Genomic DNA, 26,109 nt, shown 5'->3' on the forward strand with positions numbered 1-26,109 from the left:
CAGTCATCAAAACCATGTGGTACAGGCACAAAGACAGAAATGTAGATCAGTGGAACAGGATAGAAAGCCCAGAATTAAACCCACGCACCTACAGTCAACTAATCTATGAAAAAGGAGGCAGGAACATCCAATGGAGAAAAGACAGTCCCTTCAACAAGTGGTGCTTGGAAGACTGGACAGCCACATGGAAAGAATGAAGTAGAACCCTTCCTAACACCATGCACAAAAATGAACTCAAAATGGATTCAAGACCTAAATATAAAACGCTTAGTGGAAAACGTAGGCAAAATGCTCTCCGACATAAACACAGCAATATTTTCTCAGATCTACCTCCTAGAGTAATGACAATAAAAACAAAAATAAACAAATGGGACGTAATTAAATTTAAAAGTTTCTGCACAGAAAAGGAAACACTAAACAAAACAAAAGACAACTCACAGAATGGGAGAAAATCTTTGCAAATGAAGCAACTGACAAGGATTAAACTCCAAAATTTGAAACACCTTCTGAAGCTCAATAACAACAACAACAAAACAACCGCAACCCCATCAAAAAATGGGCAGAAGATCTAAACAGACAATTTTCTGAAGAAGACATATAGATGGCCAAAAAACATGAAAAGATGTTCAACATCACCCATAATTAGAGAAATGCAAATCCAACCCTCTATGAGGTACCACCGGCCAGAATGGCCATCATCAAAAGTCTACAAACAATAAATGCTGCAGAGGGTGTGGAGAAAAGGAAACGCTATTACACTGTTGGTGGAATGTAAACTGGTGTAACCACTGTGGAAAACAGTATGAAGATTCCTCAGAAAACTAAAAATAGAATTACCCTTTGATCCAGAGAAAACCATGACTTGAAAAGGTACATGAGCTGCAATGTTCATTGCAGCACTATATACAACAGCCAAGACATGGAAACAACCTAAATGTCCATTGACAGAGGAGTGGATAAAGAAGACATGGTACATATACACAATGGGATATTACTCAGCCAGTAAAAGGAGAGAAATAACAGCATTTGCAGCAACATGGAGGACCTAGAAATTATCATGCTAAGTGAAGTCAGTCAGACAATGAGACAGCACCACCAAATGCTATCACTTATATGTGGACTCTTCAAAGAAGGACACAATGAACCTCTTTGCAGAACAGACGCTGACTCACAGACTCTGAAAAACTTATGGTTTCCAAGGGAGACCGGTTGGGGGGAGTAGGGGGATGCGCTGGGGGTTTGGGATGGAAATGCTATAAAATCAGGGTGTGATGATCATTGTACAACTATAAATGTAATAAAATTCATTGAGTAATTAAAAAAGTAAATCACAACAATTTGAAGATACTTCACAGGAACTTAATTTAGGTAGAAGCTAGAGGAGACTCAGGACATAATGGTGCATGTTACAATGCCTAGAATAACTGCTAAAAAAATGCTAGGGAATACATCTAAAAGGCTAACAGAGGAATTAAAGCAGAATGTTGCATGTATTCAATTACTTAAAAGAAAGTAGAACAAGAGGACCAAAAGAAACAGGAGGGAAAGGGTAAAATGGTAGAACTCAATCCACTTATATTATCATTACATCAGGTGTAAGTGGACCAAACCCTCTAATTAAAAGGCATAGACTGAGTCAATGCACCCATTAGAGCTGCTTTACTAAACAGTAGTGGTCATACCAAATCCTGATGAAGATGCAGAGAAACTAGATCTCTCCTATATTGCTGGTGGGAATAGAGCCACTCTGGAAAAGAGACGGTTCCTTCAAAACAAAACGTCTCTGGAAAGAGACGGTTCCTTCAATAGTGTGGCCATTGAACTCTTGGAGTTCTTTCCAGGTGATTGACTAGTTATGTCTCTTGATTCAGATAATTGTTATAAATGGTTGATTTTGGTAAACTTGAGTCTGAGAATGGTTTGGGGAAGGAGAATAGCATTGTTTGGCTTATTCGTCCCTGGCTCCCCAGCTATCTCTCAGTCTTGATACAACTCTAGGAAATATGTGAGGATAGTTTGGGGTGGGAAGAGTTCAAAGTAAACACAACCACTTAAAATTTTTACACGAATGGGGGTTTAGAGGTGCTGAGTAGCTCCACAAAAAGAGCCAGAGAAGGGAATGGAAAATACATACTAATGGAAAGGATGGGAAATGACAGAAGTTACAAAGAATAGAAGGTGCAATTTGATAGAAAGGGCAGAGATTTAGGATATTGTCGAAAAACTAGAAAAGACAGAGGGCAGTTAGAGTAAAAGGTATTGTTAGGTAGCAGCAGGTTTTTGGTGTTATTATTATTATACAAAAATTTGATAAAATTAGAAGGGCAACGACCATTTCCCTCTATCTGATCAACCCAATTCACTTTGAACCTCACTCCTAGGTTTCAGTGGAGGATAGGTGTGATATTTTGAAATATTGTTAGGTTTTTTTTGAGTTTCTTGCTCTAAGAGTCAACACCTAGTTCAGGACCAGATTTCAGAGTTTAATGTTACTTCAGAAAGCACGAATTTCTCTGTACCTAAGGGAAGGCAAGACTGGAGTCTGTGGGGGAGGTGAATAACACTGATTCTCAAGTGAGGTTTCACTTGGAGAAAGGGGTATATTTGAAGATGATTTTCCAAGGTCAGCGGTGGTGAATACCCCAAGATTCTTAAGAGAACAACTTTTGTCTGTGAAGCTCAAGAGTGTTCATTACGAACAATTTCTTTAATCAGTGCCGCATGTAAAAACTCTAGAGTCAGGACGAAAACAAAACTCTCATTTATTTGAGAAACAATATTGTGGACGTTTCTTCAAAGTGTCTCTTGCTTCAAAAAGTGGCACGACATGATGCTAAGATCAACATCGTCATACCCAGGATCTTCTCGTCTCAGGACCAATGAGGATTCTTTCTCTTCCATGCTAGAGTTGACAGCTTCTCCAGGAGACTGCAGAGAGATGCCTGAAACAATAAGGAGAATCCCAGTTTGAGTGGTGACAAGAAGACTGGATGTAGTCCTATGGTGGAAGGAGACTAGTCAAACTGACTACAGAATATCTGTGGAAACACAGCACTTTTCTGAAAGGCTAGATGAAGCTACTTCATACACTCTCAGCTACTCATGCAAAGTCTTGTCTTGACCTTGCCAGTTGGAAAGGAGACAGGCATGCCTGTTCCACACCAGTCTGCTCTGATTTCATAAGGAATGGAGGCAGGAGATGACCAACTAGAGTGCCTCAGATGCCCCCTGCTCAGCACCTTGATAAAAGATCAAGCCTGACCTATAAGTATTGATGAGACAACTTGCTTCCTGTGTCAGATGCCAAAGGGGGACAGCTCAACCAAATTCCAAAACCCCTGCTCCCCAAGGACCACATGTTCACCCAGAAGCAGAAAGCCTTGTCCTGGGGGATGAGGGTCTTCATTTGTCAATTGAAAGAGTGAGAGAAAATTGTGTCTTGGTTTCCCTGGAGGGCTGAGATTTTATGTCTCTTTCATTGCCAATTCTGCTCAAAGAGTGAGAAATATCATCATTAAACATTGGGTTTAATGTTTCCAAAACAAATTTTTACAGATCTTAAATTTTACTGACACTTCTATTTACAAACTTTCCAGAGAAAGTATACTTCAATTAAAAAAATTACCATCAAAAAAAGAACTTTCCAGAGTACTTCTCACAATACGAAAGAACCGCAAAACTTGCTGTCAGAACATTCATCAGTTTGGGGTATGAAAATAGGAGGAAAGCCTCTGCAACCATACAGACCTGTCCACATCCAACTGATGGTGGACACAGACACAGAGAACACACTTCTCAGAAGATGAGATGAGCTACAATGTAACAAGGGTGAGGCAGAGCTGATCTTATCTGGGGATAGGTGTGTACTGAGACCCTGACAGTAAGTAAAAACAGACTATTGATGAGCCAAAAGTAATCTCCTCCATGATAAGGAAGTCAGCCTACCGAGCTGTCCACTCACCTGTCTGGGAATACCTGTCACCACCTCCATCCTCTGTGGAAAAATAATTCTCACTCCTCCCAGGAGAGAAAGGAATTTCAGGAACAGGTAACTCTTCAACATCATCGTAACCATTTCCTGTGGCATTGACATGCTCTCCCCGAGGCTCTAAAGACAGAGCTGGACTAAGGGGTGTCCTAAGCCCCTTCTGATGCAGAGACTCTAATAGATGATAAATATAGATACCATATTCCAGGGTTGTGCCAAAGGCATCTATTTGATCTCCTTGTTCTCAGAAATCATTTAAATCTTCAAAATATTTCAATATATCATGGCCAATCGCAGTTTTCTAACATGGCATCTCACACTGTAAAGCATCAACAAAAGCTATTGTGCCATGAGTTTCAGGTACTATTTTCAAGCATATGACACAGAGTTGTCACATATTTTATGTGTACATCAGTGACTGGGGAGGATGAATCTGGACCAAGAGAATGAGGGGTCCCTGTGCCTTCTGAAGCTTTGGGAGTCAACAGGGCTGGTAGGAAGAGGAAGCCTGGACATCAGTCACTCAGAGACAGGATATCCCACAGTCCCAATTTCTGGATGCCTGGGTTTCAAACCCTTCTGGTCCTTGGTTGAATCTAATCTCCATGAGTTACCCATCTTTACACTCTGGAGAAGATCCAGGTGGGGACATTCTCTTTTCTCAGGTTCCTTGTGAGGAAGAGGTTCTAGTAGTGGATAACTACAGGCATCAATCACTCCATATATTCCAGGTCTTATCAATATTAATAGTTTTGTCTCAAATAAGTGAGAATTATTTGGTTTGGCTTAAAAAATAGTTTTGTCTCAATATGCACAAACTCCATGAAATAATTCAGATAGCATAGTACTGCTCTGTCCAAGCATAGGTCACAAATGTTCTCTTTAGCTAGAGAAATTTGAGCTTATCCATGTGGAGTCTTATTTTGTTTAAAAAAGCATGGACTTTGGATCTTTAATACATTAGATGATGGCTGTATCTGAGGAGAAGAAGTTGTGGCTACAGAGAACTGAGGTCCACAGTGGGCGATCATGGACTGGTGAGAAGAGATCCTTCCTATTCTAATCACAGGAGGGTTCCCTCAGATAAGATTACCCCTCCTCATGCCCTCCATCCAAGGGAAGGCCTATCTCTACTACCTGGAGCATATTCAGGGTCTCCATCCTCCTCAGTGTCCCCTGTGTAATATGGCAGCCGAGTCACTGAGTCATCAGACAGGCTTGCTGGTAGGGAGAAAAACATCACAGACAAACAGAAACATTTCCCATAGCAGGAAGCCCAGCGTCATCGTTTAGAGGAAATATTGAGGCTTTGTCCTTGTAGAGAAGGGCTTGCAACTTGTGGGAGTTTGAGCTAGTGTTTGGGTTTGTGCTTGCTACAGGTAACACACAGCTAGCTCATGGAGAGAGCAGAGGGCATGGGACACACCTGGGCTGTCCAGTAGGTCCTCCTTCTCTGGTTTTATGAGGTCATCAATCTCCTGGTACAAGCCTTCATCGACAGCATCTTCAAAAGCAGATAAGGCTGGGAAGCAGCAAGAGTTTAGAGGCTGTCCCTGGAGATGTTCCTTCACCAACAGACCCAATGCACTTGGGGAAACTCTTCTGGGGTGCCGGGCTCTTTTATCAGCCTTCTAAAACAGAACTGGGTTTCCCGACCCTGACCTTCATCCCACACATTCCACACTCAATTTCTACTGAAATTTCTCCTTCCTGTTCACGCAGGAAGTTATAATTGTTGAGAGATTTGACATTCAGTCCGGGGCCAGGGCTTGATTCATCCTTTCAAAGCTTTTCTGTCTATTTTAGAAAAGTTGGAATTGTGACAGATAATGAGGATGGAGACCAATACTTGTGTATTTTTCTTGATGTCACACCTGGATCAATACCTTTCCCACTACTTTCCAGATCATTTAGCATCCCTACAGCCTACCTTGGTGCTCTGCTCTCCATCTGTGTAGCTGAATCCCAGGATAACGAGGACCAGGAAGAGAAGGGCCCCCAGTATGATACAGAGGATCCCAGGAAGGGAGAAGAGGCCAAGGACAGGAGCTGAGCCTGCAGTGGTGCCTGAGGACAGAGGGCCATGAGGTTTCAGGAGGATTATAAGACCAGAAGAACACCCAAATTCCTCCTTATCCCAGTCATCTTCTGAATCCTCAAGACTGAAGTCACCACTCAGATACAATGGGTCTGTCTGATCCCCAAGGTGAGACTGATCCAGGTCCTTGCCTGAGCTGTGCCAACTGTCTTCTGGATCTGCTTCTGAAGGGGTTTTGCTCAATTAAAGCTGGTGAAGCTCTGGACATTACAGCTGCCACTACTTAGTAGGAGTATAAACATCTGATCATTAGGCTTTTCTGACTGATACGAAATTTGCTCAAAAATACATGTACAGTGGAGTTCCTTGAAAATATGGGAGTCTCCTCTAACACATGGCTCAGAGCCACAGAACCACTTACTTCCACGAGTCGGGGGAACTGTTGTCCTCTCGCCTGGAGAGAAGTGAAAAAGAATAGATCATTATATTGAGTTGGCCTGAGAAAGCCATAGGGTTACTCTTACCATCCCTGGCACATTGAACTGTTTCAGGTTCCAGGAGATCAGGCAGTAACCTCTCCTGGAGCCAGAGCGCCAAACAACTGATTATCCAGAGAAGGTTTCGGGACACAAACTTTCATGTCCTTCAGTCCTAGCCCCTCACTGGTCCTCCACTCACCAGAGCATCTCACTCCAGCGTCCTCCTCGTGCTTGCAGTCGCTCTGCCCCAGGGCCCCGCAGCACAGTCCCACAGGGAGGACTCCCTGCCCCTGCACTGCACCTCGTCCAGCCAGATGCTCCCACTTCCAGGGCCAAATGCCGCATCCCGCAGGGCTTCCAGGGCATGGCCACAGCCCAGCTGCTGACACACCACCTCGGCCTCTGCCAGGCTCCAGGAGTCATCACACACTGTGCCCCAGGAGCCGCTGTGCCACACCTCCACTCGCCCTGAGCACACGCTGTCTCCTCCCCTGAGTCGCAGCTTCTCTTTGTCTGAAAAGGCAGCAGCCCCTCCTGTGACTGCCCCTGGTGGGAAGGAGGGAGCCCCTGGGAGGCACAGGGGAGGCTGGAGGGGCTGACATACCTGTGCAGGGCGCAGCAGCTGGACAGCTCTTGGGTCTCCTTCCTGCAGAAGCGAAGGAGAGGGACGTCCTGAGTCAGGGACAGCTGGGGTTGTCTTGTCCCCCAAACAAAGTTATCTATGACATTTGGCTCAGTGCAAATGACAAGTGAAAACACAGGCTTCATAATCTAATGGGCTCAGACTTTCACTTGATCCTTCATAAGCTGAAATATTTTTTTATTTACTGGTTTATCAGTCTCCATATCCCAGAACAAATGCAATATAGACACCTACAAATATATCTACACACACACTTACACCTCCCATGAAGGCTCTACTAGTGGAAAGACTTTTCAAATCTTATTCACTTTGTTTTTCAAGACTGTGCACATTGGATGCCCACATTCAATATGTATGGAGAACTCCTTTAAATACAGTGGTGTGGGTTTGATAAATATTTACTGAACGAACAAAATCCAGTGAAATATAATTCCTTTAAATTCATCCTAATCTGGAGGTCCCGTCGTGGCACAGCGGAAACAAATCCGACTAGGAACAATGAAGTTGCGGGTTCAATCCCTGGCCTCGATCAGTGGGTTGTGGATCTGGCCTTGCTGTGAGCTGTGGTGTAGGTTGTAGATGTGGCTTGGATCTGGCCTTGCTGTGGCTCTGGTGTAGGCCAGCAGCTGTAACTCTGATTAGACCCCTAGCCTGGGAACCTCCATAAGCCGCTGCTATGGCCATAAAAAGACAAAAAAAAAAAAAGAAAAAAAAAGAAAAGAAAATCTTATTTGCAACAACATAGAAGGAATTCAAGGGCAATACGCTAAGTGAAATAAGCCAGTCAGAGAAAGACAAATACCACATGAGCTCACTTGCATGGGCATTCTCAAAAAAATAAACAAGTAAATTCAGAGATGCAGAGAAAATTTTGGTGGTTGCCAAAGGTGGGTAGGTCCTGTGGGATAAATGGGTAAAGGCAGTCAAAAGATACACAATTACAGCTATAAGATAAATAAGTTATGGGAATGTGATGTCTAGCATGGTGACTAAGCTAATACTATATTGTGTGTTTCAAAGTGGGTAAGAAAATACATCTTAACGGTCTCATCTTAAAAAAATTGTAACTATGGTGATGGATATCATTTCCCAATACATCCAGATATACAAGTGTTATGAAGTACAGCTGAAACCAATGTTATGTGAATTATATATCAATTATAATGAATTTGTGGATTAAACGAGCTCCATCCAAACTTCATTTTGTAGACTTGATTTAAACTCATCGCTTACATTTAAAAATATGAAATCTCACTAACAACATACTACAGGGTTCAGACAGACACACAGAAACGGACAGTAAGTCACCTGCACAGGAGACATAGGCTTCCTCCTTTGGATAGCACGAATTGTAATTCCAAGGGTCAGAAGGACACTCCCAGAGAGAGCTATCAGTTTTCCGACACTGGATTAAATCTACCCACCGGGGTCTAGAACCTTCCCTAAAAGCCACCGAAGAGTTAAGGGTTCCACTGTCCCCACAGCCAAGCTGCCCGCAGATGATGGACAAGGTGATGTCTTCCATGGGGCTGCGGCAGACACCGCCCCAGGTCCCGTTGTAGAAAACTTCCAGCCACCCGGCACACTCCTGGTCCTCGCTCACCACCTGAGGGCCAGGGACTCTGCAATGGAAAGGGGGGACCACGACACAGTGAGCCCTCCACTCAAAGCTCTGGGTTTTCTTCTCTCCCAGAAACTGTGAACACTCATCCCCAACCAGCTGAGGAGATGCCCACTGGGAGACAAGACTGAACTCTGTCTCTCTTTTACCTGACTTTGTGCATATCTGTCTGTCTTTCTATTTCTACCACCGTGATGTAGTGAAATATGAACCAAGAGGAAGACCAACATGGGCACCTGCAGTAGTGGGCACTGAATCCTGCTTCCTGACAAAACCTCCAAAATCTATGTGAAAGGGTTGTGGATAGTGGTGCGATAGCTGGAATAATCCCTGGAACCTGTGAATGTATGACTTTACTTGGCAAAAGGGATTGTAACAATGTGACTAAAATAGAACCTTGAGATGTGAGATTAAGCTGGAATACTGTGGATTGATCACGTGAGCCCAGTCTAATCACATTCTTAGACCCACTGTCATAAAAGTGGAATACTCTTCCCAGCTGTGGTCAGAGGGAGCTGTGACTATGCATAATGATTAGAAACATGCAACATTGCTGGTGATGAATGAAGGAGGCAGTGAGCAGGAATACAAGCAGTGTCTAGAAGTTTGAAAAGACAAGAAAGAATTTTCCCAGAGCCTCAGAAGGATGCAGCCTGTTGAAACCTTGATTTTAGCCCAGAAATCCTGTTGGACTCTAATCTACAGAACTGGAAGGCAATAAAAATCTGTTGTTTTAAACCACTAGTAGTAATTTTTACAGAAGCAAATGAAACTAGTGAGTGGGTGTAAGATTTTGTACCAGGCAGACTGAAGAGTAGCCTACTTTCAAGTGGAAACTGTAACAAATGGTCTGCCAGGGGATATTGCTGAAAAACTCAAACTGCTGCAGGAGCAAGTGAAAGCATTCACTTCACATCTGCTAGAAAGACAGGCTGCCTGCGAGGTAACTCTCCCTGATGGCTCAGACTCTGACTTCCAGAGCCCCCGCCCCACCCCCCAACCTGTGGACAATTTGTGGCAAGGACCTGAGCAGATGACCCCTGCATCCTCTTGTGTCTGCAGTCGTGCGCCCCCAGCCCCGAAGGGCACTGCCAACGTGGGACTCCTTTCCTGTGCAGTTCACGTCATCCAGCCAGATGTGGCCTGAGCCCGCCCCAAGTGAGCAGACCCTGGGGCACTGAGGGCTTCTCCACAGCCTAGCTGTGCACACCACATGCGCATCGTCCAGGTCCCAGCTGTCATCACAGATGGTGCCCCAGGAGCCCTGGTGAAGGATCTCCACTCTCCCTGAGCAGTAACTCCCTCCATCCACCAGGCGCAGCTGTCTGCTGTCTGAGGAGAGAGAGCCAGAAAAAAGGTGGGGCATTTACACAGGGAAGGGGAAGTGTTTTCTGGTCCTATGCGACCCCTGACCCTGAGCAGTTGGCGGTGCTCTCCTCTGAGGCTGCAGGCCTGCTGGTTCAGACAGGGAGTCATTGCACTGAGGCAGCACCTGGGTCTGATTTCCTGCAGAAACAGCAATGAACAGAGGGTTGGTGGGTTGGAGTACAGGACACTGAATTAAACTAAGTAAAACTCAGGGATGGGGTCTGAGATGAAAGCAGTAACATAGCATAAATTATTGTAATTTAGAGTTCACCTTCTCCATGAAGAGTTCTGCTCCTGAAAACGCCACACATTTTTTAAAAGCAGGTTTTACACCAGGAATGATTAAATAAGGGGACTAACACAGCTGGCAAGAAAAGCAACAAAGATGAATTGATGTAAAGCAACTCCTGTAATTAAAATTACCCAGACTTACTATAATGTTACAATAATTAAGAAAATGTAGTATATTGGTGCTAAGATAAACAAATGATACAATGGAATAGAATAGAAGATCTAAAAAAATGACTCACCATACATGCACTCTGCTTATGACAGAGTTGGCAATGCCTTGGAGAGAAGAGTCTTTTCAGAAAAAGTCTCATCTGGATATCTACATGAAACTACCTTATCAAGATAATAATCAGGAATATATTCAGAAGAAGAAACATAAAACTAGAATTTCTATGATTTGGAGTAGGCAAGTTTGAAAGGATATAAATTCCGTCGTGGCAGTGGTTAACGAATCGACTAGGAACATGAGTTGCGGTTCGTCCTGCCTTGCTCAGCGGTAAGATCGCTTGCGTGAGCTGTGGTGTAGGTTGCAGACGGTCGGATCCACGTTGCTGTGGCTGGCGTAGCGTGGTACAGCTCGATTCACCTAGCTGGAACCTCAATGCGTGGAGGCCAAGAAATAGCAAAAAACAACAAACAAAAAAAAAAAAAAAAAAAAAAAAAAAAAAAAAAAAGGGATATAAGAAACACTAAATGTACAGGAAATGGGTAAGTTATATTTCTTAAGATTAAAATGGCTCATCATAGAACACATAAATACAGAAAATGAAAATAAAAGGCAAGGTTAAAAACACAAAAATAGTAAATATATTTGTGCAAAAGTCATTGTCACGGTAATTTATAGCATCATATTTGCAATAGTCAAGAACTGGAAACAAACTCAATTCTCTACCATTAGTCAACTGGATCAGGGCATGGTCATGTGATCATTCAAAGGCATATTCTCCAGTGACAAAAAATGAATAAAGTGCTGCGACAAACAACATCATGAGTAAATCCTAAACATAATTCTGAGTTGATGAAGTTAGACACAAAAGGAAACACACTGCTTATTTTATATAGAGTTCAAAATTGATAAAATAGTCTCATTAGTACAAGTCAGGTAAGTGGTTTTCGTTGGAGAGGAGGGAGGGCATAGTTACTGGAAGGAAGAGTGACTTCTGCAGTGCTCTGAATGTTCTTTTTGTTGCTCTGGGTTGGAATACATGACTGAGGTATACATTTATTGTTTCTACATGGTTTTCTGTGATTATACACAAATAATAATATTTTTTAAATACATTAAACTCAGAACACAACTTGGCCTGAACTTAAGAATAAATGAGCAATCAGAAGAACATATATCACCAGACATATCTTATTTTGAAGCCAGTTTTCCAGCACTCTTTGCCCTTAGGGACATTCCCCTCCAGGAGCATCCTGAGTACCAGTTAGCCCTTCCCTCTCTTACCTGAGCAGATCACAGAGGCTGTGTTCCCATGGGCACAGTCAGGAACACCCAGGGCAGTCACAGGGCAATGCCACAAGAAGGACTCAGCCCCAGAGCAGTGAAATCGGGCTTTCCACATCGGATCACCTCCCTCTGCTCCCTTCGGGGTGGAGAGGGCGACTCCACAGCCGAGCTGACGACACACAACATTGGCATTGGCCATGGTCCAGTGGGAGGCACAGAGTGTTCTCCATCCTCCAGAAATATTCATCTCCACTCGCCCCGCACACTGAGAGGTGCCATTTCTCATGAGCCGGACTTCCGTGTATGCTGGTGGGAGAAGACGGATTTCAGCAACATCTCAGTTTTCTTACCTGAACTGGGTAGGCAGGGAGGTGAAGTCCTGATACACGTCTCACCTGAACAGACAACTTGAACAGCTCCACTGTGGTGACAAGTGCCTCCTGGACAGGGCACTCTGGGGCAGGACCAGAGCATGGGCTCCTCCCCCTTACACCTGAACTCTTCAGGCCAGACCTGGTCATCTGACCCTCTGAGGGGCCTCTGACCCAGGACAGACACAGCCTTGCCGCATCCCAGCTCTGCACAGATGACCTGGGCTGTGGGGAATGTAAAGTTCCCATCAGACACTGGCATCCAGTCTTCTCCAGAATGCACTTCTACTCGCCCTGAGCAGGGTCCATTTCCTCCAACCAGATGCACAAATCCTAAGAGAAACAGGCAAACAGCAAAGCCAGGGAGGGTTCATGATCCTGGCTTGGCAGAGGAAAACAATGTGTTACAAGCAAGGGTGTGAAAGGTTTTCTTTTCCAGGGCTGGGGCCTGGAAAGAGAGTTTGTCAGTCATTGTCAGATTTGCATTTTCACAGGAAAGTTTCTAAAGAGAAATCCAGGATTTGCAGGGTCAGTGTGGAATGGCTGATTCCCAAGAATGTATCTTTTGAGGTTGGTGAGGAATGTGAATTCCTCACCCAATGGTCTGGAAACTACAGGGCCCCCCTCCCCCAAAGTGCCCTGTAGTGGGCATTCAAAATTGGGTGCATGGGTATGACGATCTGAACTAACCCAGAGTGAAACAAGTCCATGGGATTCAAGAGGTTTGAGGTCTATGAGGCAGACAAGGTTAGCCAGCCATCCTGAGATTTCTGAGGCTAGAATTCTGGGCAGCTTTCTCTGGGGAGCCAATGCTTAAGTCACTGAGAATAAGGAACAACACGAGGGATGGATGTGCCAAAGTGTAGGCAGACTTCTGGCTCAAGGGAGGAAATACTGATTTTATAACAATCCACCCTCGTGACATCACTTTTTTTCCTCATCATTTTTGATGGTAAGAAATTCCAAGAGTTTCTTAGGTGAGCTGATTTTGAAAGGAGTTCTCCTCAGATGAGTTTGGATATTAAGAAAGCTCAGAGAGTCATAGGAGAGAAGGGGGCTGGTCCTGGCCATCTTTCTTGAAAGCCTGGGATTTATCAATGAACCTGGGAGAGGGTGAGTTCTCAGCGGCAGTGTGCAAGAGAGCTGAGTTTCTTGTTTACTTCATTCTAGGGGGTTTTGCTTCCAAGAAATGGCTATCTTAGCAAATGCTATGGAGTGACAGTAACTTCGTGTATTTTCTTCCTACCTCTATGCTAACTGCATGTTTCTTTCCTATTTAGGTTCTTGAGAAATAGCCAGCATGCTGCCAAAAAGGAGAGTGAGGAAGAAAGAACAGAAAGCAAACAAGCCAGACACAATTTGGAGTCTTCCAAATTGCAAAAGCTCTGGAATGGATGAAAGACAGAAATATTGGGGGAAAAAAAACCTGTCCAACAAATTTTTAGTGCATTTTATCCCCTGTGTTGCTACCATTTGCCACCTAATCCTTCTACCCTTTCCCATTTCTCCCACAGCAGACAAGAAAAAACAAACAAACAAACCCTCTTAAGCGCTACAAATGGATCACAAGGGAACTCCAAGAGGGAAGCACTTCTATAGAAGTGGAGTGTGGATGGGGTGTGTGGTAGGTTGAACTGGGAGTGGGTGGAGTATGAACCTGAAGCAAGGAGACCAAAGAAAAGACATGTGATCATGATTTGGTCTTTCAGGAGCCTTTTTTTTTTTTTTTTTTTTTGTCTTTTTCTAGGGCGCACCTTGGCATGCAGAGATTCCCAGGCTAGGGATCTAATCAGAGCTGTAGTCGCTGGCTACACCAGGGCCACAGCAATGTGGGATCCGAGCCGCGTCTGCAACCTACACCACAGCTCACGGCAACGCCGGATCCTTAACCCACTGAGCAAGGCCAGGGATCGAACCCGCAACCTCATGGTTCCTAGTAGGATTCGTCAACCACTGAGCCATGATGGGAACTCCCGGGAGCCATATTCTGAATAGAGAAAAGGTAATTCACTTTGAAAAGAATTAAAACCTCAAATCATAGAGGACCATTTTAAAGATACACTTGACTGATTTCTGAGTGTGCTTATGATTATTATTTATGTGCATGGTGGAATTCTTTCCGATAAAGGTCTCCGATTGAAGATTTGGAAAAAATATTCTAACAGAGAAAAATCTGCCACAGACAGCAGGAGGAAACAGAAAAGACACCACAGAAACTGAAGAATGGAAGGATTAGCTTGACCCTTTCTATGAGAATGAAGGGTGAGAGAGAAAACGCTGTGCTTGCCCTTGATTATTTATCCATTTCCATCCCCACAGAGAGGATCAGGTTAGGACCCCTAGTCTGGTCTGGTTGGAATTTGGTCATAGGCTACTCATTCTAATTAAAGCATTTCTTTTTTTTTTCCTAAACAAGCTGTTAGTTTCTGCATTATCTCATGATATTATCAATTTAGAAAGAACAAGAAATATTCCTTGCACACTGTTTTATGTAGCCTGACACATGTCAGACTTCAAATATATGCTTGATAATCAATAAAGTCTTAGACACATTGGGAAAGGCCTCCTGAGACAAATTATTATTTTTGATTTTCTACTTTATTTTAAAGTGTCATAGAAAAATTCATGTGTTAACATTGCAAGAAAATTTATGAAATAGGTTGATATGAGAGGATAAGCCATTAAGTACAATAAAACCAATCACGTTCTTGTGTAACAGTAGACTAGAGTGGATGCGGTAGAGTATAACTATCTAATGGACTCAAAGACACACATACAAACATAGAAATTTAGTATTTGAAGAAGGTAGTATTTGAAGTCACTACAAAAGGTAGATTATTCAACAAAGAGTGCTGAAAACCAAGGGATCGATTTGAAAATAATGAAATAAATCTTTATTTGCTATCCATCTCAAAAATAAATTTTGTGGTAGATAAATGTGTATATATCAGATTGAGGCATGAGACTTTGAAAGAAAATGATGAATTAGAGATGTTCTTTGAAAAACAGGGTTGACTGTGAAGAAGACACATTCTATGGCTTTCTCATGAAAGTAATTTTTTTCCTCATGTCATTTAACATGACCCCCCCGGATTTCATGTTGACTGACATCGTTTGACTCTGCGATGTAACAGAAATCTTGTCATTGGTCTATGATTTGGGAAGGACTTTCTAGTATCTGCCCAAGACTGGTATTGTTAGTGAGAAGTGTAGTTTTACTAATCCACTAGTTCCACAGATGTTGTCATCTGAGGTAAAGCAGAATCTGGGCTCACCGCGGACGTTACCCGCTTGTTGGGTGACATTTATACACTTATTTATAAGTTTCTGTGCAAATGAGGGCCAAGGAAGTCCTGACTGACATGGGCTCTTCACTGAGCTCCTCACTGGTTCATCTGAAGAGAGTGAGTGAATTTTTTAGGGTGAAGACTAGGATAGCTCCGGACCAGTTTCTTGTCCTTTTAATGGAAATCAGTCTTGATCTGACCTCAGAGGTGTCAGGATACATTTCTGAATATCTGCCTAAGCAGAGGAATGGCAGAGGAAAAGCAGTTTTAAAATGGACTACCGAATTTAGAATTAATATGTCTACCCGATGCCACAGAAACTCCAAAGGACCAAAATAACAAACATTGAAGGTAACCAAAAGCCCCTAAAATTTGAACCCTGTGTCTTGTACCATGGAGAACTAGGGTCACATGTTGGGTCATAGATACGAAGAGATGCAGACACACCATTACTTCAGTCAAAAGGAAGAAGATACCCAGGCCCGCACCAAGCAAAATGTGGCCTCTTTCAGGGCTAAGGTCAATAAGTGTTCAGTCTGTAAATGATATTGGAAATGCTTGAGCACTATGCTCTTACTTTAGGCCAGAGAAGATAGAGTCTAGGGAGGTTCTGTCACAAGAGCCATTTGTTCAAGGTCACAGAGTTAGAGACGGAAGCCCTTCTGTCTGCTTTGTGCTCTCAGGTCGGGGGTTACTGCCCAGCAGCTCATCTTCCTCCAGGTTTGGTGTTCAGTGTGCACCATGGCCCATTCTCCTTGGTGCTTCACCTCTACTCACTCTTCTCTCACTTGCAAGAGAGACATCAAATTGAGTCATAGGAGGGATCTCAGGGGGCCAGTTCTTCAGGAAAGTACTCTTTCTGCACCTATGCCTGAACCTGGGAAGCCTCCAGTTTTCTATATGTCAGCTTCTGCTTAGGGCTCTCTGGGCCAGAAGAAATAGTCCCTCTTACTGTTATAACTTTGGGGCTCTGTTTTGTCCAGGGACGCGGGAGAGCGAGGGTGACCAGTTTGGTTTTCATCATTTGTCCTCTAGATCACATCCCTATTCCTCTCCCTTTGACCAAGACCGCCTCTTCTGTCCTGCCTGTAGCTATGATGCATATCTGCATCCAGACCAACTCTCAGGGCCTCTGACCATCAGCCTCTCCTGCCCCTGCATCCTCTGGCTCTTCATCCATCTCTCCAGTTCCTACTATTTTGATTAGCGTAGAACACTGTGTTGCGTGAGTTATAGGAAGTGTCTGTTGCATGTGGTATTTGGCCAATTTCATGTGGTTTCATTAAAGATAAAAACACCTTTTTAGAATTTGCCTTGTTCCAGGGACTTTGGTAGATGCTGGGAATTTAAATCCCAATAAATCAATATTCATGTCTTTGTGGGGCTTTACATCTAGTGGAGGAGGAGAACAAGTAGACAGTTTCAAGCCCTCTGAAAAGTTTATGAGAGACTTGGGTGGTTGCAGAAAGGGAAACTGCTCCATCAGAGGATTACTTATTTATGTAAATCAACCCCACTTAAGACAAAATGAAAATTGTGATCGGATATATCCTTGTCTTATCTCCTTTTGTATAAACATCCTGTGTCCCTAGGTACACACAGCATCCTCCACATCACACCTGGACCCACAGTGCTATTCAGACAACCTCATGTCCCTTTGTCAGCTTCCATTGCCATCCCCTCCTTCCTGGATACTATCAGCTTCCTTCACCTTACTAAAAAAATTATGTTTGTCCTAATATTTTGTAATAACCTACAAAGAAAAAAATTGAGAAAAATATAAATATATGCATATGTAACTAAATCACTTTGCTATACTCCTGAAGCAAATACAGTACTGTAATTCAACTACACTCAAATTAAAATATTCCTCTTAAATGACCCCCAAATGCAATTCTCTCATATCACTGAAGTCATCAGATGTAAACTATATAATCCGTTTCCGTACAACACAGGAATTAATATTTTTATTGCATCCACCATTGACTTGTCAGTGTATGGCTAAGTGTTCCTACAAAGCTTTAATCTATAAAGATATTTTAAGAGAAAAAATGGAGAGATAATCTTTTTCTATTAATAATGTAATGAGAACCTATGAGTCAGAGCATTTCATCCACAGTTCTCTGGTCCTACCAACCAAAGCGCTCTGAATATTTACATCTAAATTGTCAAGGAGACTTGCAATTTGGCACAAATCCATAAATTCCTTTCTGATTTGTTTAATGGTATTCTCTGTACCTCCACTCACACTAACCTAACACAAAATAGAGACTCTCTACACAAATAGAAACAACTCCATCAAGGAAAGTACATCCTCGTTCTTGTCCCTCCCTTCCATAGGCTCACCATGCAAAGGGAATGCTTGTGTTATGATTTGAAAATGCTTCACTCTTTCAAAAAAGCAACTTATAGGAGTTCCCGTCATGGCGCAGCGTTTAACGAATCCGAATAGGAACCATGAGGTTGCGAGTTAGATCCCTGGCCTTGCTCAGTGGGTTAGAGACCGGCGTTGCCATGAGCTGTGGTGTAGGTTGCAGACGCGGCTCGGGTGCCGCGTTGCTGTGGCTCTGGCGTAGGCCGGTGGCTACAGCTCCGATTCAACCCCTAGCCTGGGAATCTCCATGTGCTGCAGTAGCAGCCCAAGAAATGGCAAAAAGACAAAAAAAAAAAAAAAAAAAAAAAAAAAAAGCAACTAATAAAAGAATTGTGAAAATTAATTAATTTTTTTTGCCTTTTTTGCTATTTCTTGGGCCGCTCCCGCAGCATATGGAGGTTCCCAGGCTAAGGGTTGAATCAGAGCTGTAGCCACCGGCCTACGCCAGAGCCACAGCAACGCGGGACCCGAGCCGCGTCTGCAACCTTCACCACAGCTCACGGCAACGCCGGATCGTTAACACGCTGAGCAAGGGCAGGGACCGAACCCGCAACCTCATGGTTCCTAGTCGGATTCGTTAACCACTGCGCCACGACAGGAACTCCTGAAGATTAATTTTAATTGGGATAATAGATTAAACTCTGTCAGGTAAGACCACTGGAGAAGAAAAGAATAGCAGAAACGCAGAAGAGGAAAGCAAAAGAAGCCCATTACTCTGTGCACTCAGGGAGGATGGGTAGATGTCTCAGACCTCTCTAGCCCATCCATCTCCTATTGGCCCATGATCAGACAGCAGCTTCCTTGGATCTTTCCAACCTCTCAATCAGTGATTAACGCGCAGACCATACCTGAGCATATGACTCCTGCATCCTCTTCATGATTGCAGTTGTGCTGCTCCCAGCCCGGGGAGGTGCATTTCCATAAGTGGGACTCCTTTCCCGTGCAGTTCACGTCATCCAGCCAGATGCGTCCTGATCCTGCCCCAAAGTGAGCGAACACCTTGGCTTCGAGGCCTTCTCCACAGCCCAGCTGCCTGCACACCACATTCACATCGTTCAAGTCCCAGTAGTCATCACAGACGGTGCCCCAGGAGCCCTGGTGAAGGATCTCCACTCTGCCCGCGCATCGACTGCCCCCATTCACCAGGCGGAGCAGATTGCTGTCTGAGGAGAGAGTCAGGAGAAGACATTTACACAGGGAAGGAGAAGGGTTTTCTGGTCCCATGGGACCCCTACCTGAACAGTTGGCGGTGCTCTCCTCCGAGGCTGCAGAGCCTGCTGGTTCAGACAGGGAGTCATTGCACTGAGGCAGCACCTGGCTCTAGTTTCTTATGGCAGTGATAAGAGAATAATAGTGTTGAAAAATAGGGAAAAAAGGAAAATTTAAATTGAAAATACTCCAGCGAGGTATAGCCCAGGTCATATGAGTTAACCTCTGGTTTGTAGAGTTCTTCATAGCATTTGAGAAAGATACACAGGAAATGTTAGCCTCTCTACCCTGAGCAGGTAAATCAGTTCAGAGTCATAGCAAAGGGCTGACAGCTGGATGGATTTTTTTTTTTTTTTTATACCCCACACACACTTTGCTGCCATTGACCTGAGAGTTAAAAGGATTAGATTAAAAGGAATGGAGTGAGGAACTGGTCTCGTCAGAAGCCTTGGCTAGCAGCCACGAATCCTCTACTACTTAGAATCGTTCTTGGTATAGTCATTCCAAACTAAGAAACATACCATGATATGCCATGGTTTGCCTCAGAATCCTTCACTTACAGTTCACAGCTTCAGACTCCAGATCTGGAGTCTTAGTTTCAAAAAATATAATCTCTTTAAGTAGATTGTGGAAACTTGCATGAGAGAGGAGGTAAAATATTGATTGGAACTGGCCAAATTCCACTGGAACTCCTAGAATGGCACTTCTTTTCCCAAATAAATCTCATCTCAACTTGGATTTTGTGTCAGGAGTCACTGTTGTTCAACATGTGGAGTGATTTGGTCTTTAGAGGGAAAACATCATGTATTTCTAACCCCACCACAGGGAAGAAATAGGTTATATTCCTGGTCCGAAAGCACATGAAGAAACAATTTTGACAGACTCAGTGTATTATTCTCTCCTTTTGTATGTAAAGAGTGATGTAAAGAAAGATTGAATAATGCGTAATGATGTTGCACTTTAAGTAAATGATGAAGTAAAGAAGAAAACCTAACATTTTCTACCTCCATGAAGAATGGAGGGATTCACAGCAGCCCAATGATCTTGCTGTCTACAGCTTAAAGCCTGGAAAATGTTTTTCAAAGAAGTAAATTTATTAGACATTTGTGAACACAGACTAAATGTGCTGAAATTCGGAAGAGTGAGACCATGAAACGTGTTTCAATGTTAGCCAAGGATCTACAACTACTTTTTCTCTGTGGGAATTTCACAATTTGGTACATGGCTTAGAATTTGGACTCAGGCAAGCAGAGGACATATGATAGGCCAGTGTAACTTTGAGGGTTACCTGGTGCTGAAGCGACAAAATAGGAGACTTGAAAGCCACTCTCACATAACAAGTTGTCTCCTCAAATATTTGCCCAGTATACAAGCTGTGAAGGGCAGGAGGACAAAGAACGATGTAAAAATTTTGGAAAGTAGAGTAGATATTCCCTCATTCTCTTGAGTGCTGAGCTACCAAAACTTCCAAACTGTCAATTCAAAGCCCTGAAAGCCCATGGCGTAGAAACAGAAGAATGGAAGGTACATGGAGTGTTACCGAAACTGCAATCCAGACTGGTCACAACTCTGTTCTAGGTTGTATACAGATATTTGGGCGATCTGCAACCTTTCTCCCACCTGCCTAGCAGAACAAAAGGTGAATCCTTTCAGGTGTTAGAAAATATATGTGGAGGGCATTCCCTTGTGGTGCAACAGGTTAAGGATCCAGCATTGTCACTGTGGCAGCTCAGGTTGCTGCTGTGGCACACATTCAATCCCTGTCCCAGGAACTTCCACATGCTGTTGGTGTGGCCAAAGAGGGAGGGGGAAAATGTATCTGGAATTTCTTTTTTTCATACATAATTTCTAGCATTCAATAAAAATTTCATGGCATTTGAAGGGCTGATGGCATGGCAAATGAACAAAGTGAGAAAAAGTAGATAAGAGAAAGCAGAGGCACACATGATAGAGATGCTGGATTTGGCAGATAAAGATTTTAACTACGATCAATTTGTATTTAGGAAAAAAGAGGGAAGCAGAGAATAAACAGGTGAAAAGATGAAAAAAATTAACAAAGAATTATAAATACATAAAATATATGAAAGGAACAATTGCCCACTGAAAATAAATGTCTAGAATGAAGGATCAAATGAATAGAATTAAGAATTGAATTGAAGAATTGAATGAATATTCTTTTACATAAATCAACACAGCATGAATGACTTAGAGGTATCCTACAAATGAGAGGTGAGAAAGAGAAGAAAGATAAGGAAGAGGAGAAGACAAACAGAGACAGGAGTTCCCACCATGGCACACTGGGTTTAGGATCCAACTGCAGCAGCTCTGGTTGCTATGGAGGTGCAGCTTCAATCCCTGGCTAGGTACAGTGGGTTAAGTATCTAGTGTTGCCACAGCTGTGGTACAGGTTGGAGCTGTGGCTCAGATTTGACCCCTGGTCTGGGAACTTCCATATGCCATGGGTGTGGAGGAAAAAAAAAAAGGCTAAACAGAGACAGAGCAGCAGAAGTACTGTTTGAAGATAAAATGATTGAGAATTTTTAAAAATGGATGGAAGGGTGTGAAAAGTCCCACACCTAGTAAAGCTGATGAAAATCAAAGAAAAAAGGGAAAATCTGGAATAATAACAGCTTGTTTAATACAAGAGAATATGCAGAAGAAGAGAAAAAAAGAACATAATGCAGATGGGTCAATTAAAAGTAAAGTGTAGATACTAGCCCAACAGTATCAGTATTGCATTTACAGGAAGTGGATTAGATACTTCAAATAAAAGCCCATGTAGATAAAGCAACAAAATTCACCTAAATACTCCTTGCAAGACACTCAGTGCCTATATGAGGATAAAGAAAGTTTGAAAGTAAAATGATGGAAGACAATGTATGTACTATGTAAACACTAATCTTTAGAAAACTGTGTCAATGTCACAGAAAATATACTTTAAGGCAAGATACCCCAATTGAGTTAATGAGAGAATTTTCATGATTATAATGGGATAAATCTTACTAAAAACATTATAGATATCAAAATCCAAGAAAGATATCAGAACATAGCTTTGAGGAGTTCCCATTGTGGGCTCAGTGGGTTAAGGACCTGAGGTCGTCTCCACGAGGATGAGGATGTGGGTTCGGTCCCTGGCCTCACTCACTGGGTTAAGGATCTGGCATTGGTGCAAGCTGTGGTGGAGGTCACAGATGCACCTCGGATCCCATGTTGCCATGACTGTGGTGTATGCCTGCAGCTGCAGCTCTAATTCAACCCCTAGCCTGGGACCTTCCCTATGCAGCGGGTGTGGCGGTAAAAAGAAGATAAGGAAAAACAAATCATAGCTTTGAAATATACTTGGGAGAGTGAAAAGAAGAAATAGACAAAAATCACTATTAAAATGGGGAACTTTAACACATCCGATAGCATGCTGACAAAGCATATAGAAAAGAAGGAAGAATGAAGGAGATATAAAACAACACAGCATATGTAGAACAGTGCACCCAACAGCGAAAGAATTCACATTATTGTAAATGCACTAGGAGCACCTAGCAAAAATGACCATATGCAGCTCCCGTCGTGGCTCAGTGGTTAACGAACGTGACTAGGATCCATGAGGATGCGGGTTTGATCCCTGGCCTCGCTCAGTGGGTTAAGGATCCAGCATTGTTGTGAGCTGTGGTGTAGGTCGCAAATGCAGCTCAGATCTGGCATTGCTGTGGCTGTGGCATAGGCTCGCAGCTATAGCTCCAATTCGACCCCGAGCCTGGGAACCTGCATATGCCGCGGTTGTGGCCCTAAAAAGACAAAAGACCAAAAAATAATAATAATGAGCATATGATAAAAACTTTCAGAGAAATGAATTCATACAGAGTATTTACTCTGACCACAGTGGAATAAAAATAATAATTAATAAATAAATATAGGGCAGCCATCCCTATTTGGAAAGTTAAGAAACATCCTTCTAAAACAGTACTTCAATCTGGAATAAATTTAAAAATTAGAAAATATTGTAAAGAGTGATAATAAAGGTGTGGTATAAAACTAAATTCTTCTAGTGAAGCTGAAGTAGTGCCTAAGGGAAATTTATACCCTAGACTTAGAAAAGAGGGAAGACTGAAAATGAAAAATTGTAAGCTTCCGTTTAAGAAACTAGGAGATGAGAGAATAAAGCCTAGAGGACATAGAGAGTTGATATTAATAAAGAAAACACAAATTAGTGAAAAAGAAAGTAAGCATAAGATAGGGAAAATAGAGGAAAAACTTTCAAATGTGGCTCATTGAAAATTGATAAACACTGAGCAATACGGAAATGAGAGAAAAATGAAGTTAACATATCAAGAATGAAAAGAGACAGCACTATAAGTCATACAGGTCTTTGGTAATAATTTTACTGAGATGCAATTTACACACTTAATGGAGATAAATAGTCAGAAGAGTGCCAATTTCTCCACGACCTTGCCAATACTGACTTTGAATCTAAGCCATTCTGACAGGCGTGAGGTAAGAGCTGACTGTGGTTTTGATTCATATTTCCCCGATGATTAGCAATGTCAAACATCTTTTCTTTTTTTATTATTTAAAAAGATTTTTTTTTATTGTCATTTCCCCAACACGATTATTTTTTCTACTCTACTGCATGGTGACCCAGTTACACATACATGTATACATTCCTTTTTCTCACATTATCATGCTCCATCATAAGCGACTAGACATAGTTCCCAGTGCTACGCAGCAGGATCTCATTGCTAATCCATTTCAAAGGCAATAGTTTGCATATACCTGTTGGCCACTTGTATGTGTTCTTTGGAGAAATGTCTGTTCAAGTCCTTGGCCAAATTTTTAATTGGGTTATCAAAGTGTTTTGTTTTTTTCTTTTTTAATCTTGGGTTGAAGGATCTCCTTATATATTTTGGAAATAAACTGTTTACATGACTTGTTGCAGGTTGCCTTTTCACTCTATTGATGTGTCCTTTGCTCTGCAGAAGCTTTTAGTTCGATATATTTGCATGTGTCTATTTTTGCTTTGTTGCCTGTTCTTTTGGTGTCATACCCATGAAATCATGAAACAATGCATTTTCGTTTTGTGATGGAACTGAGGTATCACATATCTAAAATGTAATTTCTATCTGGTAATGTATCACACCATCACACAGGGTAAAATAAATTCAGATTCAGTAATGTTTTACATAGTCTTTAGTGGAACTATAAAATTATTTGCAGAAAATAAAACAGGATTAAAAGTTATTTGGGGATGAATAATGGCATTTGCAACATTGCATTAAAAGCCGAAATCATAAAAGTAAACATTGTAGATTTGATCATATGAGCCCCCTTCAGACGCATGACCTAAAAACATTAAAAAATGAGGGAATTATTTTAAAAATCATGTAAGAAAACACTAATGATATTCTTTTATAGAGACTTCCTAAATAAATAAGAAAATTTAAAACATTCCAGAGGAAAAATAAAAGTGGTTATGAAAGTATCTTGAGATTGCAATATAGAAGTAAGGTAATTTTTATATATGGTCTATTAGAATAAAAACATGATATCATGCACTTAAGACAGATTATAAAGAAAATAATAACACTTTAAATTCAGTTAATGTTGCTGAGAATGAAAGCTATTGAAACTATTCTGATGGACAACTAGGGAATATATGTAAAGAGAGTCCTTTAGAATGGTTAACTTGAAAAAATAATAGTGGTTTTCTATTAGATTAATGCTGATGTTCATAAAATTTTTATCACAGCATTGTAATTGAAAACATTAATGTAAGGAAATAGATTAGATAAATTATGATTCAATAACAGTATGGTGATAGGGCAAATACGGAGGGACTGTTCAGGCTGGGTTCTGATACCCCTCCTGCACTCCATATGTATGCCTTCTCCATGGGTATGTTAATTTCGTCCTAGCTTATGATCGCGATGTGTTAGCTTTAAGTTATGTATATGGTGTGTGTGCCATGTACATGTATTATTTCAAACTTGGTGTGGGGAGATGTATGAAGGCTTAAAGTGTAAAAAAATATATCTGTCCGGCGGACGTCATCTTTAGATAGGATGAGCCATAAGAACTGACACCCTCAGACTGGTAGATAAGCCACACTGCTGGATTTGTGTGGGTGGTAATGAGAATGGATGATATGTGTGAATGTACATTTGATGAGGGCAGATATGGAAAACTTTCTTTCTGCAAGGAAAGGCCCTCCCTGCTATCTTAATCCACCCCCTGGATAACCTGCCCTGCAGCTATCCTGGCTGCTTTGAAGCCCTCACCTCTCCATCCCGTCCTTATCCCATGTTCCCTCCTATCTAAAGCCTCCCCAGTCAGAAATCTCTGTCTCTCTCTCAGGAAATTCTGTCCTCCCAACAGGAGCAAGAAGTCTACTCCTCACTCCCGTGTTAAATTTCTTCAACTTCCAATCCTTGCGCGGTGTAGGCCATATTTAATGATGGCTATCCTTTTGGCTGTCTGCAGCTCTTATGATAAGGTGGACTCAAGATGAAATTATAACAATTGGTGCTCTGATTAAATTTGGGGCTTCTAGCCATGGGAGAAGTGAAAAATTTCTTCCTTTAGGCTGAGAATAAAGCTCCACTTCTCTCCTCAAGCAAACGTTTCTCAGAGAGAACTTTTGCGAGATCCTGTCATAAAGCACTATTTACATACTAGCATTCATTCACATGGTTTGCCTTATTCCAAGATTGGCAATTTCAGATCCTATGTATGATGGTCAAGAGCATTAAAATATTTCCTGGCCTGACATGTTATAGAGGTCTCTACATGTAGGTCAGGATCTGCCAGCTCCCTTTGAGTTTTCTTCTAAAGAATTTGCTTTAATCTCAGAGTCTGCACGGCACACACTCACTCCTACTTCTTCTCTCTCAGTGAATCATAAAGTTTTCCTGTACACCATTTATATCCACTGTCAAAATTAAAAAATGATATTCAAAATTTCTTTTGGCCCTGTTAGATATTTCTATGTCATTTGTATGG

General features: G+C 42.2%; 1 pseudogene; it reads right to left on the reverse strand.

Annotated features, from left to right (window-relative positions):
• Nucleotides 1-2,748: 2,748 nt before the first annotated feature.
• LOC110257982 lies at nt 2,749-19,187 on the reverse strand (annotated as a pseudogene).
• Between the last annotated feature and the right edge of the window lie 6,922 nt (nt 19,188-26,109).

This window comes from Sus scrofa, unplaced genomic scaffold (genome assembly GCF_000003025.6).
Source record: "Sus scrofa isolate TJ Tabasco breed Duroc unplaced genomic scaffold, Sscrofa11.1 Contig1034, whole genome shotgun sequence".
Taxonomy (NCBI): Eukaryota; Metazoa; Chordata; class Mammalia; order Artiodactyla; family Suidae; genus Sus; species Sus scrofa.